Source organism: Diorhabda sublineata, chromosome 4 (assembly GCF_026230105.1).
Source record: "Diorhabda sublineata isolate icDioSubl1.1 chromosome 4, icDioSubl1.1, whole genome shotgun sequence".
NCBI lineage: Eukaryota > Metazoa > Arthropoda > Insecta > Coleoptera > Chrysomelidae > Diorhabda > Diorhabda sublineata.
This window is the reverse complement of record NC_079477.1, coordinates 2,355,229-2,372,568: the sequence shown is the minus strand read 5'-3', so window position 1 is coordinate 2,372,568 and position 17,340 is coordinate 2,355,229. Positions and strand designations below refer to the sequence as shown.

The 17,340-nt window shown below is 34.9% G+C and overlaps 1 protein-coding gene across 11 annotated transcripts in view; it reads left to right on the top strand.

Moving 5' to 3' along the window:
* Positions 1-1,744: 1,744 nt before the first annotated feature.
* LOC130443544 (kinesin-like protein unc-104) overlaps positions 1,745-17,340 on the top strand; it is a 37,941-nt gene continuing 22,345 nt past the window's right edge. For 3 of the 11 annotated variants that reach the window (XM_056778269.1, XM_056778268.1, XM_056778267.1), the window contains exon 1: positions 1,761-1,892. The gene's annotated coding sequence lies outside the window, so the exon portion shown is untranslated. Of the gene's footprint in view, positions 1,893-3,367; positions 3,733-13,003; positions 13,192-16,946; positions 17,140-17,340 lie in introns of those variants that run through there. The other 8 variants (XM_056778265.1, XM_056778273.1, XM_056778271.1 and 5 more) reach the window with 6 other exon arrangements.

Genomic DNA, 17,340 nt, shown 5'->3' with positions numbered 1-17,340 from the left:
CGGAGAAGAGAATTAAAATCAAAGCAAATTTGTGGTGACACTGTTCTTATATTAGCTGGGAAGCTTTTCTAATATCTTTTCAATTTTGCCTTTTATATATAGTGCACATGAAATTTCAATAATTTCCTTTTATTTCAGGCACAATTTGTATACTCATTTCATTGTAAATTCTTATTTTGTATTTATTTGGGGAATCGAATAGATTTTTGTATGGTTATATTTTGAAAAATATAAATTCAGTTTTTGAATATGTTAGAGCATAAGCTCCTTTTTAGCCAATTTATTCTATTCGTTCTGTTCCCGCCTCGCTTGAATGGAATAAAAGGAAATTATGGAAGATAAAAAACTTACCAGCGATTACCAAAAGCAGTATCACCACAAATGTACTTGATTTTAACTTCAAATAGGCGTTGTAGAATGAGATAGAAAACGTTTTAGAATTTCGAAAATAAAAAAATCCGAAGTGACTACTGAGCCACAATAAATGGACAAAGGAATATTCAAAGAATTTGAATAAAAACGTAACAATTGAAATTATAGAGTTGAATAATAATAAAAAATGTAATTTAAGTTAGTTGCATACTAACCAAGATAAGAACGAACCAATTTATTATGTCTTGTTTCCTTTAAACCGATGTAATATTTTTTGTTTGGTTTTCAACCCATTGTATATCCTAAGTGAGTACAAAGGGTTACATATATCACGTCCTGTGGTGTATCTAAGACATAATACAGAGGGTTGCACCAGGAGAGTAGGACAAAGAAAGGATTTTTTCTAGAAGTAGAAAAAGTCAACTTTATAAAGTAACTCCTATAAAAGTAGAAATATTTTCTACCTTTCTACAAATATTATAAGCTAAACTGTGCATTACAAAATTGGATATAAACGCCTACTGTCTACTTAGTCTACTTAGAGTGTCGATTTAGCATTAAATATTGTATGGAAACTGTAAAACTTATTCTTCTTTCTCTCTGTAACATAACCTTTGTTTATATAACTACACAGTCATATGATATTCTGGAATTATTTTAAATTTTACTTGGAATTCAATAATAATAATTAGACTTTGAACTAACGCAATTATTACTTTGTAAAGCAAGAGCCTGTTTTATGATTAAGAAATTTAAACAATATTTACAACAAGGTTATTTGATGTACTACAAAAATGAACTGGGCTACCATTCTTTTTTCACTTTTTGGATAGTTTACTTCTTTCATAGAAGAAAAATTGTATTATTTTGATGAAAAGTGTAAATATTAATAAAACATATATTATTTCCATCGAAAAAATCCATGTCAAATTTTAAAATCCTCAAGAGATTTATTTTCCTGCATTTTTCTAACAATACTAATAACTATTATAGAGGTACAAAAAATAATAGACCAAATTTCAAATATTACACCGTATGGCTTCCAGCTACTTTCAACAATCATTATTATATTTCAATCAATTTACGCAAAACTTTAATAATCTATATCCCCGAATCATCTTCATGAATCATTCATTCATCTATTAATTAACACTTAATAAAAATAAGTTCATTGATTTTCGAGTTTTTCGAGAACAGACAGACAGTACCTTGTTGTTTTTAAGACTTTTGTAAACATATTGGATCATTAATTTTTTTACAAATATATTTTCATTATAAAAACGCAGTAATTAGTATTTATAGCACTACTTCCTTTATAATAAATGTTCTCGAACAAGATACATCTCCCTAATCAACTTTTCTTAAATACGGCACTGTGCTGTGTGTACTGTGCATGCACATGTTTATGGAGTCTTCTCTTCTACCACAGAGCGCATGACTCATTGATTTTTATAGAAATGTCAAAAGTAGTGTACAAGTGATGAAACTACGGAATTTATAAAGAAAATAAATATAAACAAGTGAGTAATTTATATTAATTTCATACTTAATATCGATGTGAACGAAACTAGGAATTAGTTTTAAAATGACAGCTCACTTCAATTATAAAAACAGTCAAAAGTCTACTGTTATGATCAGTACCGTATTACTCACTATTTTACTATTATTTTAACTAAAAATATGTAAATAAACAAAAAAGTGCATAAGTATTTTTTGATAAATTGATATATACTTGTTTCTGATGTAATTTAACGCGCAGAGGTTGAAGCTAGGTCATGAACATTGATTTTAAACCCCCACACCACAGGGCTGTATTTGGTATTCAAGGGAACGAGCAATGTTGTCTCTTGTTCATTTTTCACAAGATTTAATATTTATTTTTAAATTTTAATAAAAAAAACTATACTTTTATAAAAATGTCACGTTTTTTTATTAATTAGATTCGATATAGAATCAATAATTATTTATAAAAACTCACAACTTGATGAGTTTATTTGTAATTTTATTAGCGATAAAAAAATTGGTTCGTTTTAAATGATTTCTGTACAGTTGGATTCAAAATGATCAATAAATAAAAAGATTCGAAATTTAAACGATTTTATTGAATTGTATTTGGCAACAGAGCAAACTTTCTGAATACCGGGGGCGTATCTGCACTTAGGGCGGGTTAAGGGAATGGGTGGTGTATGAGTCATGGAAGAGTTCATCGGAATTCTTGTCTACGCACAGCTACAGATTGTATACAAAGGCGACATAAATATGTCTTAAAATATTTAGGATTAAACAAAAAAGTTTGTAATTGATTAAATTAATAAAAATGATATGAATAATTCAGAATTTTCGTCGTACACTATATAGAAACAATACAAAAAAAATTATTTTACTGTTAAATATTTATCAAAAATCCTCTGGAGTTAGATATTATTGGAAATCATATTACCGATCCTTTTTCGGTAGATTTGCTGTCAACTTTCATTATATAAATTGTTAATTGATATTTTGAGAGCTTAAATACATAAATAAACGCAAATTTTGATTGCTCGAATTGATTCTTCGGAGAAAGAGGTTGAATTCGTATTATCGGTGTTAGATATTCTTTTTTCGGTATCCCTTCAACTTTGTACTCGTTTATCATCGGTCTACTATGGAAAATAACGCAGCCAAATTCAATATTAAACATTCCTATCTAAAAAACGATAAAATTTCTTTTTCTTTCTGTTCAGTTTGTGTAAACAATTCGGTGTCACATCCATTGAGTTATTCAGTCAATAAAACGCATAGCTAAGCTACGATTATAGTCAACGTCCACATAGGGTAACGTGAATGGTTCTTAGGGAGAGAAAAATTTGAAAAATTGCCTAAAATAATCTAAAAACAACACTTTTCTGTCTCCTATAATAATATAATCACTATAGTGGAGTGATTAAGTTAGGCAAAACAATTGAGTGACATTAGTATCTGTCAATGTCAATATTTATACGATGCTATACAAATTGTCTATGGTTAACTATTACTTGACATTAAACGTGTGTTTGATGTGCATCTATAATACTAAATCTAAAAGCCACAAATTTCTATAAAATTAAAAAAATGTTGTGTGTTTGTGACTAAGGCGGCGCACAAGTTTAGTAAGAAGAACCCGATTGCTTGGAAACGTTATAACAGATCAATGTTATCGATAAATGCGTATAGATTGAAACTGACAGTTTTTAATAACATTATGTAGATGTTTCTAAAGGGTTTTTCGAAAATTATGATAGTGTTAACCCAATTATGACTGAATATTGGAAAAGTAATTGGACTTTAGAAAATGAACAGAGTCTGTCTCATTAAAGGATATTTTCTAACCTAATATACCAGGTAGTAGATGTGATCAGCTGACGGATTGTTTTTGTTTTTAGCACGTTGAATGACAAGGAAATTTTCACAATGTCATTTAATCACGTTATATCATTAAAAATACTAATTTAAATACAAATATTATCACTGAAAAGCATAGAAAGTTAAATTATGTAAAAAAATCTCCTCGTGGAGGTTAATTATGAGTTATTTTGTGATTGGTAGTCAACGTATTAACTTTGAAATCTTATTAATTCTCAATGTATCATTTATTCTTATGAACAGTTCACACGTAAACTTATACCAAATTTTGAATGTACTACGGCCACCAAACTATGATATATTGATGGAAAAAAATGACATATCAGGTATCAAGTTATATATTTTTATAAAAACTACAAAAATTACTAATATTTAGAAAGAATATTCCCTAATGTACAATAAATAGCCACGATTTTCGTCAATGTTTGGCTTCTGGTAGGTCTATTTTAAGTCCTCAACATCTGTTGGGATTCTTGGATTTCTTTCTCTTCCTATCACTCACAGCACCCAAATTCTCGTGGAAGAAATCCAGTGAAATTTATTTTTAAAGACATATTACGTCCCAAAACATTCACCAAACACTTCCAGGCTAATTTTTCCAGTTCATTCAGTTTTGTTTCAAAGTTTATATCCTTCATTAGTATTTGTGTACCATCTTTAAGCATAGCTTTTACAAAATTTTTCATCAGGTCGAGATTTATATGCAACAGTGGTAAAAGTCGGGGTTCATCCTGATTTTTAGACGTTCTGATTGAATTGGAGATTTTGGCAAAGGCAGTTCGACACTATGTAGGATTGGTTTGTTGGCCGATAACAAGTTTGGGTACTGGACAGCGTGTTTGGAGTTGTTTGTGACGCCTTTTGTTTGAATGATCTATTGGTTTCGTCCAAATTATTGGAATACCAAAAGGCAAATGTCTAGATTTTTTGTTTAGCCATAATAGGAGTTGCACACATGTTAAACAACATAGACGTTGCCCTCCCGTCGCCACACACCTTTCCATACGTTTTTTCCTTTGATCCAAGCAGTGCTGGAAGTCTTCTTTGGTGAGGACCTTCAGGAGTTCTGTAATTTTTTGATTTACCGCTTCCATCGACTCAATCAGATCTTTTTCTAACCTTTCAAGGAAATCTGACCAGTTGACGCAATAGCTTTTGGTCAGGAGTTAGATTTTTTGGCACCAACTTCGCACAGACTTTTGTCATGTATAATTCCTCGTGTAAAATTTTTTTAACCGTGTCTGTATCGGCGTTTACAGCCTCGACAATCATCCGGATGCTCTTTCGACGATCTGAAAGTACAATTTGGTTGATTTTGGTCACTGTTTCCAAAGTTGAAACAGTTACAGGTCGACCTGGACGCTGGTCTTCTTCGGTGCTCTCCCAGCCCGTGTAGGGCGCCCTCTAGGCGCGTAATCTCGTTATTTAATAGCCAGATCTCGTACTCAGTTATGGAGTGTATTTACAATTTATATAAAAATATAAATTGACAACATTTTGTTCCAATAAAATTAGTTACAAGATATTGAAGCTAAACGTCACTTCTAATCGATTATGAGTGGGTGGATCTAAATAAAGCCGAGAAAATCGAAACATTTATATGAAAAAAATTGGCACGTAATGCCAAGATGAACTATTGTGTGTTTCCCTGTTGATTTTACTCGGGAGAGTTAGCAGCTCTCAACCTCCATTAATAATTTGCTACAAACAATTCGATCTAATCCAAAACTACGGTTTTGCATGCGTTTAACCACTTAGCGTTGAAAGTTAAACGATATCCTGGTGGTTTAAAGGATTCATGTAGACGCCAGCGAGTCAGCCGCTTTTTACTAATCCGTTTTTCTGACACTGAAATGACCGATAGACAAAAATTATAAAATACTTTCAATCAATACAGGGAAATATATTTGATATAAGACTTTTTTAAAAACTAATTTTGGTATTTCTATTGTTTGTATTCTTCAAGGATGCTTGAACATGGAAAAAAACTGCAGGAACCATTGACAAAATCGATTCAGGTGATACCACTGCAATCGCAAGTCACTGACAAAAAACTGAACACGAAATTGTATTTTTCTCAGTAAAAACTCGAATTTCAAGCTATTAGCTTCGAAATGATTCATTCATTATCAGTATATCGGGCTCTTACTGGTGCTCAAGTTCAACAAGAGCTCAGAAAAACACGAGAAACGACTGTACACTCAGAGGAAGACATAAAGGCCAACTACTGACCCCGAATTAACCCCAACGCGCCAAGTAGCCAGTTTACAACGTGGCAATCAAAATCGTGGTGGTGAAGCGTGGGAATTAACAGCGAGTACCAAAGAAATCACGTCGTTTCCTAAGCCAGCTCCATCGGCGAAAACTTGGTTCTAATGCAGATAATGTCCGTCCACATATTGCAGGTTTGACAATATTTTCTGTTGTCGAAATTACTGCTGTGGACGTTAATCATATCGAGCATTTATGAGATGAACTTAAGAGAAAAGTTATGGTCAGAAATCCTGCACCAGCCACGAAATCGAACCTCAAAATGACGCTCATTGAAGAATGGAATGGCATGGAACGAAATCGGCTGAAGAAACTTATTTGATCAATGAAAAAGCATCTTATTAGGACCAGGGGAGGAAATACTAAATATTGATAAGTTAAGGGATAGTAACCCTGCACCAGCCACGAAATCGAACCTCAAAATGACGCTCATTGAAGAATGGAATGGTATGAAACGAAATCGGCTGAAGAAACTCATTTGATCCATGAGAAAGCATCTTATTAGGACCAGGGGAGGAAATACTAAATATTGATAAGTTAAGGGATAGTAACCCTGCACCAGCCACGAAATCGAACCTCAAAATGACGCTCATTGAAGAATGGAATGGCATGGAACGAAATCGGCTGAAGAAACTTATTTGATCAATGAAAAAGCATCTTATTAGGACCAGGGGAGGAAATACTAAATATTGATAAGTTAAGGGATAGTAACCCTGCACCAGCCACGAAATCGAACCTCAAAATGACGCTCATTGAAGAATGGAATGGTATGAAACGAAATCGGCTGAAGAAACTCATTTGATCCATGAGAAAGCATCTTATTAGGACCAGGGGAGGAAATACTAAATATTGATAAGTTAAGGGATAGTAACCCTGCACCAGCCACGAAATCGAACCTCAAAATGACGCTCATTGAAGAATGGAATGGCATGGAACGAAATCAACTGAAGAAACTTATTTGATCAATGAAAAAGCATCTTATTAGGACCAGGGGAGGAAATACTAAATATTGATAAGTTAAGGGATAGTAACCCTGCACCAGCCACGAAATCGAACCTCAAAATGACGCTCATTGAAGAATGGAATGGCATGGAACGAAATCAACTGAAGAAACTTATTTGATCAATGAAAAAGCATCTTATTAGGACCAGGGGAGGAAATACTAAATATTGATAAGTTAAGGGATAGTAACCCTGCACCAGCCACGAAATCGAACCTCAAAATGACGCTCATTGAAGAATGGAATGGCATGGAACGAAATCAACTGAAGAAACTTATTTGATCAATGAAAAAGCATCTTATTAGGACCAGGGGAGGAAATACTAAATATTGATAAGTTAAGGGAGAGAAACCCTGCACCAGCCACGAAATCGAACCTCAAAACGACGCTCATTGAAGAATGGAATGGCATGGAACGAAATCGACTGAAGAAACTTATTTGATCAATGAAAAAGCATCTTATTAGGACCAGGGGAGGAAATACTAAATATTAATAAGTTAAGGGAAAGAAACCCTGCACCAGCCACGAAATCGAACCTCAAAACGACGCTCATTGAAGAATGGAATGGCATGGAACGAAATCGGCTGAAGAAACTTATTTGATCAATGAAAAAGCATCTTATTAGGACCAGGGGAGGAAATACTAAATATTGATAAGTTAAGGGAGAGAAACCCTGCACCAGCCACGAAATCGAACCTCAAAACGACGCTCATTGAAGAATGGAATGGCATGGAACGAAATCGGCTGAAGAAACTTATTTGATCAATGAAAAAGCATCTTATTAGGACCAGGGGAGGAAATACTAAATATTGATAAGTTAAGGGATAGTAACCCTGCACCAGCCACGAAATCGAACCTCAAAACGACGCTCATTGAAGAATGGAATGGCATGGAACGAAATCGGCTGAAGAAACTTATTTGATCAATGAAAAAGCATCTTATTAGGACCAGGGGAGGAAATACTAAATATTGATAAGTTAAGGGATAGTAACCCTGCACCAGCCACGAAATCGAACCTCAAAACGACGCTCATTGAAGAATGGAATGGCATGGAACGAAATCGGCTGAAGAAACTTATTTGATCAATGAAAAAGCATCTTATTAGGACCAGGGGAGGAAATACTAAATATTAATAAGTTAAGGGAAAGAAACCCTGCACCAGCCACGAAATCGAACCTCAAAACGACGCTCATTGAAGAATGGAATGGCATGGAACGAAATCGGCTGAAGAAACTTATTTGATCAATGAAAAAGCATCTTATTAGGACCAGGGGAGGAAATACTAAATATTGATAAGTTAAGGGATAGTAACCCTGCACCAGCCACGAAATCGAACCTCAAAACGACGCTCATTGAAGAATGGAATGGTATGAAACGAAATCGACTGAAGAAACTCATTTGATCAATGAAAAAGCATCTTATTAGGACCAAGGGAGGAAATACTAAATATTAATAAGTTAAGGGAAAGAAACCCTGCACCAGCCACGAAATCGAACCTCAAAACGACGCTCATTGAAGAATGGAATGGTATGAAACGAAATCGACTGAAGAAACTCATTTGATCAATGAAAAAGCATCTTATTAGGACCAAGGGAGGAAATACTAAATATTGATAAGTTAAGGGATAGAAACCCTGCACCAGCCACGAAATCGAACCTCAAAACGACGCTCATTGAAGAATGGAATGGTATGAAACGAAATCGACTGAAGAAACTCATTTGATCAATGAAAAAGCATCTTATTAGGACCAAGGGAGGAAATACTAAATATTAATAAGTTAAGGGAAAGAAACCCTGCACCAGCCACGAAATCGAACCTCAAAACGACGCTCATTGAAGAATGGAATGGCATGGAACGAAATCGGCTGAAGAAACTTATTTGATCAATGAAAAAGCATCTTATTAGGACCAGGGGAGGAAATACTAAATATTAATAAGTTAAGGGAAAGAAACCCTGCACCAGCCACGAAATCGAACCTCAAAACGACGCTCATTGAAGAATGGAATGGTATGAAACGAAATCGACTGAAGAAACTCATTTGATCAATGAAAAAGCATCTTATTAGGACCAAGGGAGGAAATACTAAATATTAATAAGTTAAGGGAAAGAAACCCTGCACCAGCCACGAAATCGAACCTCAAAACGACGCTCATTGAAGAATGGAATGGCATGGAACGAAATCGGCTGAAGAAACTTATTTGATCAATGAAAAAGCATCTTATTAGGACCAGGGGAGGAAATACTAAATATTGATAAGTTAAGGGAGAGAAACCCTGCACCAGCCACGAAATCGAACCTCAAAACGACGCTCATTGAAGAATGGAATGGCATGGAACGAAATCGGCTGAAGAAACTTATTTGATCAATGAAAAAGCATCTTATTAGGACCAGGGGAGGAAATACTAAATATTGATAAGTTAAGGGATAGTAACCCTGCACCAGCCACGAAATCGAACCTCAAAACGACGCTCATTGAAGAATGGAATGGCATGGAACGAAATCGGCTGAAGAAACTTATTTGATCAATGAAAAAGCATCTTATTAGGACCAGGGGAGGAAATACTAAATATTAATAAGTTAAGGGAAAGAAACCCTGCACCAGCCACGAAATCGAACCTCAAAACGACGCTCATTGAAGAATGGAATGGCATGGAACGAAATCGGCTGAAGAAACTTATTTGATCAATGAAAAAGCATCTTATTAGGACCAGGGGAGGAAATACTAAATATTGATAAGTTAAGGGAGAGAAACCCTGCACCAGCCACGAAATCGAACCTCAAAACGACGCTCATTGAAGAATGGAATGGCATGGAACGAAATCGGCTGAAGAAACTTATTTGATCAATGAAAAAGCATCTTATTAGGACCAGGGGAGGAAATACTAAATATTAATAAGTTAAGGGAAAGAAACCCTGCACCAGCCACGAAATCGAACCTCAAAACGACGCTCATTGAAGAATGGAATGGCATGGAACGAAATCGGCTGAAGAAACTTATTTGATCAATGAAAAAGCATCTTATTAGGACCAGGGGAGGAAATACTAAATATTGATAAGTTAAGGGATAGTAACCCTGCACCAGCCACGAAATCGAACCTCAAAACGACGCTCATTGAAGAATGGAATGGCATGGAACGAAATCGGCTGAAGAAACTTATTTGATCAATGAAAAAGCATCTTATTAGGACCAGGGGAGGAAATACTAAATATTGATAAGTTAAGGGATAGTAACCCTGCACCAGCCACGAAATCGAACCTCAAAACGACGCTCATTGAAGAATGGAATGGTATGAAACGAAATCGACTGAAGAAACTCATTTGATCAATGAAAAAGCATCTTATTAGGACCAAGGGAGGAAATACTAAATATTGATAAGTTAAGGGATAGAAACCTTGCACCAGCCACGAAATCGAACCTCAAAACGACGCTCATTGAAGAATGGAATGGCATGGAACGAAATCGACTGAAGAAACTCATTTGATCCATGAGAAAGCATCTTATTAGGACCAAGGGAGGAAATACTAAATATTGATAAGTTAAGGGAAAGAAACCACGCACCAGCCACGAAATCGAACCTCAAAACGACGCTCATTGAAGAATGGAATGGCATGGAACGAAATCGACTGAAGAAACTCATTTGATCAATGAGAAAGCATCTTATTAGGACCAGGGGAGGAAATACTAAATATTGATAAGTTAAGGGATAGAAACCACGCACCAGCCACGAAATCGAACCTCAAAACGACGCTCATTGAAGAATGGAATGGCATGGAACGAAATCGACTGAAGAAACTCATTTGATCCATGAGAAAGCATCTTATTAGGACCAAGGGAGGAAATACTAAATATTGATAAGTTAAGGGAAAGAAACCACGCACCAGCCACGAAATCGAACCTCAAAACGACGCTCATTGAAGAATGGAATGGCATGGAACGAAATCGACTGAAGAAACTCATTTGATCAATGAGAAAGCATCTTATTAGGACCAGGGGAGGAAATACTAAATATTGATAAGTTAAGGGAGAGAAACCACGCACCAGCCACGAAATCGAACATCAAAACGACGCTCATTGAAGAATGGAATGGCATGGAACGAAATCGACTGAAGAAACTCATTTGATCAATGAGAAAGCATCTTATTAGGACCAGGGGAGGAAATACTAAATATTGATAAGTTAAGGGATAGAAACCACGCACCAGCCACGAAATCGAACCTCAAAACGACGCTCATTGAAGAATGGAATGGCATGGAACGAAATCGACTGAAGAAACTCATTTGATCCATGAGAAAGCATCTTATTAGGACCAAGGGAGGAAATACTAAATATTGATAAGTTAAGGGAAAGAAACCACGCACCAGCCACGAAATCGAACCTCAAAACGACGCTCATTGAAGAATGGAATGGCATGGAACGAAATCGACTGAAGAAACTCATTTGATCAATGAGAAAGCATCTTATTAGGACCAGGGGAGGAAATACTAAGTATTGATAAGTTAAGGGATAGAAACCACGCACCAGCCACGAAATCGAACCTCAAAACGACGCTCATTGAAGAATGGAATGGCATGGAACGAAATCGACTGAAGAAACTCATTTGATCCATGAGAAAGCATCTTATTAGGACCAAGGGAGGAAATACTAAATATTGATAAGTTAAGGGAAAGAAACCACGCACCAGCCACGAAATCGAACCTCAAAACGACGCTCATTGAAGAATGGAATGGCACGGAACGAAATCGGCTGAAGAAACTCATTTGATCAATGAAAAAGCATCTTATTAGGACCAGGGGAGGAAATACTAAATATTGATAAGTTAAGGGAGAGAAACCTTGCACCAGCCACGAAATCGAACCTCAAAACGACGCTCATTGAAGAATGGAATGGCACGGAACGAAATCAACTGAAGAAACTTATTTGATCAATGAAAAAGCATCTTATTAGGACCAGGGGAGGAAATACTAAATATTGATAAGTTAAGGGATAGTAACCCTGCACCAGCCACGAAATCGAACCTCAAAACGACGCTCATTGAAGAATGGAATGGCATGGAACGAAATCGACTGAAGAAACTCATTTGATCCATGAGAAAGCATCTTATTAGGACCAGGGGAGGAAATACTAAATATTGATAAGTTAAGGGATAGTAACCCTACACCAGCCACGAAATCGAACCTCAAAACGACGCTCATTGAAGAATGGAATGGCACGGAACGAAATCGGCTGAAGAAACTCATTTGATCAATGAAAAAGCATCTTATTAGGACCAGGGGAGGAAATACTAAATATTGATAAGTTAAGGGAAAGAAACCACGCACCAGCCACGAAATCGAACCTCAAAACGACGCTCATTGAAGAATGGAATGGCACGGAACGAAATCGGCTGAAGAAACTCATTTGATCAATGAAAAAGCATCTTATTAGGACCAGGGGAGGAAATACTAAATATTGATAAGTTAAGGGAGAGAAACCCTGCACCAGCCACGAAATCGAACCTCAAAACGACGCTCATTGAAGAATGGAATGGCACGGAACGAAATCGACTGAAGGAACTCATTTGATCCATGAAAAAGACGCTTTGTATATCAAAGATAAACCGGGTTCGAAAAAAGAAATTTACAAGGAAAGAAGTTTGATCATCTGGCTATCGATTGACGGAACTCGCAAGAAGATGTGGTTAATATTACTGAAGATAAAAAAGAAAAAGTGGGAAAACGTCGTTAAGTTTACAAGATGCTAAAAATTTTTGTGCTAACTTTGTTTCATTTATGTATTAAAACATAAATCCAGGACACGTCTTAGTTTCAAGCATCCCTCGATAAACTCCCGTTTCTTTATAAAAAAAAAGACGATTCTTTTTGCTCTTATAAAATTAAAAACATACATAATATCGATTTCTGTTGTTCGCTAATAATACAAGTTTCTCTCTATCGATTCGGTCACGTGTTCCTCTAGTCCTCGATATTGCGCAAAACAACGTCCTTCTTCGTAGGATTTTCAGACGTCAGACGTCCTGAAAACAGTCCAATTTAAGTTCGGTGTTCCATTCTATATAAATATAAAATAGAATGTAAGAAAATGCCGATTTGGATATTGTCAATATTTAAATTTCGCGGCAAGTGATTTTACGTTTTCCTCGAATCGGTTTTTCTTTTTTTCTGGAAAGGTAAGGACGAGCTTTATTATTTTGTAGTTGTTTTTAGAGTGATGATGCAGTGGGTATAGGGCGTAATATTGAATATCAACTCTATTTTATTATTTCTAAAATAATAATATCTAGTGGTTTCCGATTAATAATTGATTATTTGCAATAACCAGCATCAATTTTGTAACGAATCAAATTATTTGTGGACCGACCATATATTTTAATTTGGTGTCGTCTTAGAATAATAAATTAGGTCAATATGAAACAAATTACAAGTTTTTTTTAATAGATATTCAAGTAATAGGGTGCCTCTTAAATAAAGTTCACTTTGTTTATTAAATAATTATACAAAAAGTCTTAATATTCGAAGTATAGCTCGTCGTAGATGGTCCCAAAAGTACCTGATCTGACCTAGAGATGGCGGTAGTTTCCACTGTATTAGACAGTACATAACCTATACAACATATGTTTCAAGTTTGAACACGCTACGTTATTTAGTATTCATTTGGTAGCCAATAGTGAACGAGAGGTATTAGCCCAACCAATATAAAAGTTGAACTAGATTCTACTCTGGATGAAACTGCTCCTACGAAGACCAAATGTTGAAGAAAATCCTCAAAGAAAGCTGTGCGCAAGATACAACAAAAACAGTGTCGTGAAGATGACTCCATCGAGAGTTTGGCAATGACCATGACCATGTATGAAACGTGTGTCCACAAAAAATTAAACTCCAAACAAAAGAATAATCAAAACAATGTACTGAAAGGGAGAACCAGAAGGCAAAGACTGTTCCATCTCAAACAAGGTCATGGCGACCACCGTAAAGTTTGACATAATAAATAGGCCGAATGTTTGCTTCAAATCCCCTTTAGTGTGTGCAAACGAGACTTCGGAAGTAATCTTGGCAGGTTTGGAAGCCTATATTCCTTACTCCTTCAAGGGTTTTGCAAACCACAACCCATAGTTTGAACTAGAGCAGTCAAAAACATAAACGTTGCTTATCGCAAATGCCACTTAAATCATCTAAGCTTTGTTGTCTGGAAAAATGCTTGCAAATAGACCATAAATTCGTCCATCTTTGGAGTATTGTTCCCAAATTTGGAGCTCGGCTTCTAAGTATACTCTTAGACTCAATAACGATGAGACTTTGAGGCGACCCGGAGTTGACCACGATCTTGGACATCTTGGATGGACACTATCACGGCAGATACTTTTCCTAGCTATCCAACATAGTCCCACCTAGAGCAGTATTTGCAAGACTACTCACAAAATAAACATTGATATCGACAATATTTATAAAACACTCATTACATTAATCTATGTCTTAATGCTAAAATTATTAATTCGATTTTCAAAATAGTTTTTACAACTAGTAATATAATTAATAAATCATAAATACATTTTCTGTTATAACAATGTATATGTTTTACTGATAAGGATTAATGTTTATATTTGTTATCAAATCTATTTTCGTAATTAATGGAAGTTATTAATATTATCAACATTGATAGTCATAATATATAATATTTATTAACATGCTCGACATATCGTATGGGTGTAACAAACAATAATGGCAATATTACAAAAAATTTGAGATACAGAACTCTTCTTGATGTTGTATTATTTGTCTCTAGTTGATATCAAGAATAGACGATCCACTGCTTCATTTTGAACATCCCCAATAACAATATATTGTTCCCTTTATTTATTTCCATTCAAAAATTTTCTCCTCTTTGATCCATTTGAGAAAAATGAAATATATGAAAGCAATGTAAAGACTACTATTACTTTTTGCTTTCCATAAAATCCTAGCGTAACATAGAAAGTCCATTAGGCTCTTAGGCATACACAACTTTTTCAATTACACTGACACATTACTTTTTGCAAATAATTAATAAATTAATATTGACATTGCAAATATCATTGAGTACATTATATTTTTCAATAAATAAAATATATAATTCTCTATTTATTTTCTTTCCTCAGTATAATTGATGAGTTTTGGATATTTGTTGATATGAACTTCTTGTTTTATTGCGAGAGTACTTTTAATCATCGAGAATGTAGACAATAAAGTAGAAATTTTCCAGATTTTAGATTTTTCTGAATAAAAGCGAGCACTACGTTTTCCGTTGGGGTTTTCGCCTTTTTCTGGTGACACCACTTCATAAAAAGCTGGTACTGTTTGTCGTACCTTGTACGATATTTATCCGGCAACGAATTAAGAACGGCCGCATTGCTTTCTTCGGTGAATTCGTAAATCTTCATCGTTGATGTTTTCTTTTTAATCATCATTCATTGTTATTCATTAATTTAGTCTATAAATAATAATAAACAAATAGTTGTAGAAAATCAACTGTCAACTGTCAATATTGAATTGGCTAGAGTCACATTTAAGGAAGTTAAAGTTGTGTACTCCAGAGCGTCCCGAAAGTGTTTTGATGTCACTTTCACTACATGGAACACTCAAAACGCAACTGTATGTAAATGAATACAGAACGAACAAAATCACTTTTTATGTGATTTTCGTGACCCTAGGCGTCAGTCACTTAAAACAATTTTTCTACTAATTTAATGTTTTCTCGAATAGTCACTGTTACAGGATCTCCCATAGGTTATCTTCTAAAGATTGTCGTCCCCAGCGAAATAACATAACCGAGTGGTCGTTCGAGCTCTACTATAATAAAATGTATCGAAGTAGCAAGTAAAGCTTGTTGAGATTTGTCGCTTAATATTTTTTGCGAACGAACTCTATTTACTATATAAACCCAAGAACTTATGAACCGCGCGTATTACGAACTAAAACATATGAAAGTTTCCGATGTAACTTGGCATATTGTAATTATAATTCACTCTGTACATTGTACCAAACGAATGTGAAATAAATAATTTTGTAGTAATGAAAAGCGAAACGCTTTCGCGTGACTCAAACTAGAGATCGTGCAGGTGATTATGTATGGCGCCCGCCATTCGAGAACTTTCAGTCGAATCCGATGAATCGGCGCCAGTAGAGGAAAATTCGATGGAAATTTAGAAAACTAATACATCGCCTACGCGTTACTTAAATTATTTACGTTTACCACGGGTATATAGAATGCATTTATATACTTCTGTCAAATATATATAAGAAAATAAGAGTTATATAGACGTCATAGATCAAGTTTGAGGTTATATTGAAACAATATTTCTTTCTGAGTCAGTATTATGAGTAGAAATGATTCCGTTGTTGTGTATCACGCGAAAACTTTTGACCGGTAGTGTATATCACATTCACATCATTATTATTTGTCACACTTTTAGGTAACGAATAAGGTTGTCGTTAAAACTTAAAGGGTATTATAAATGCTGGTAATTTTTTTAATAACGTAACGAAAAATCGTCCCCGACATGGGCCGTGAAGCAAACCCTGTCAGGTTATAATGAAAGTCTAAAATTTGTCGTTTCTGCTATATATACTTAATAGATAGTTTTTATAAATCCACCCCAGCGTTAGAAATAGTATAAATAAATAATAAACACAACATAGAACTTTTAATGTTTTTCAATTTCGAGTAAATAACTTTTTTTATAAAAAAAAAAACGTACCTAACTTCAGCCATATTGAGAAATTTTTTATTAGCTATGAGTAAAATAAAAAATTGAAGACATGTTTCAGTCGGACTTTTCTCCAGAGAACGCGTGCTGGTAATTCGAGTGATGCTTATATTTTCTTGAGTATTAGGTTGAAATAAACGACTACACCAACGGTATTAATATTTAACTTCGAATGGAATGGCGTTTTCTTCTTTTTTCCATTATAGAACGATAAAAAATTGAATATATCAAAATAAAAAACAATTATAAACCTTACGCAAAAATTCTTGCGCGTTTAGAACTTAGTGACCGCTCTAATATCATATAAACTTCGTTATTTGTAACTGAAATATTCACTGATTCAAATTAGTCTATAAATCAGGCCTTAATTGACAGGTTAGGTTAGGTTATTATAACAAACATCGATTTAACTAGATAAATTTCAATAATAATCATATTGATTTGGCTTAATTATAACCCAACACAGATGCCGTGGTCTGCAGTCAGGTCATCATCGATCGAATCGACAACGTCCAAACTCCACAGAGTTGGAGACAAGACTGCCCCTGGCCGCTACAATTTAGGACCCCATTTACT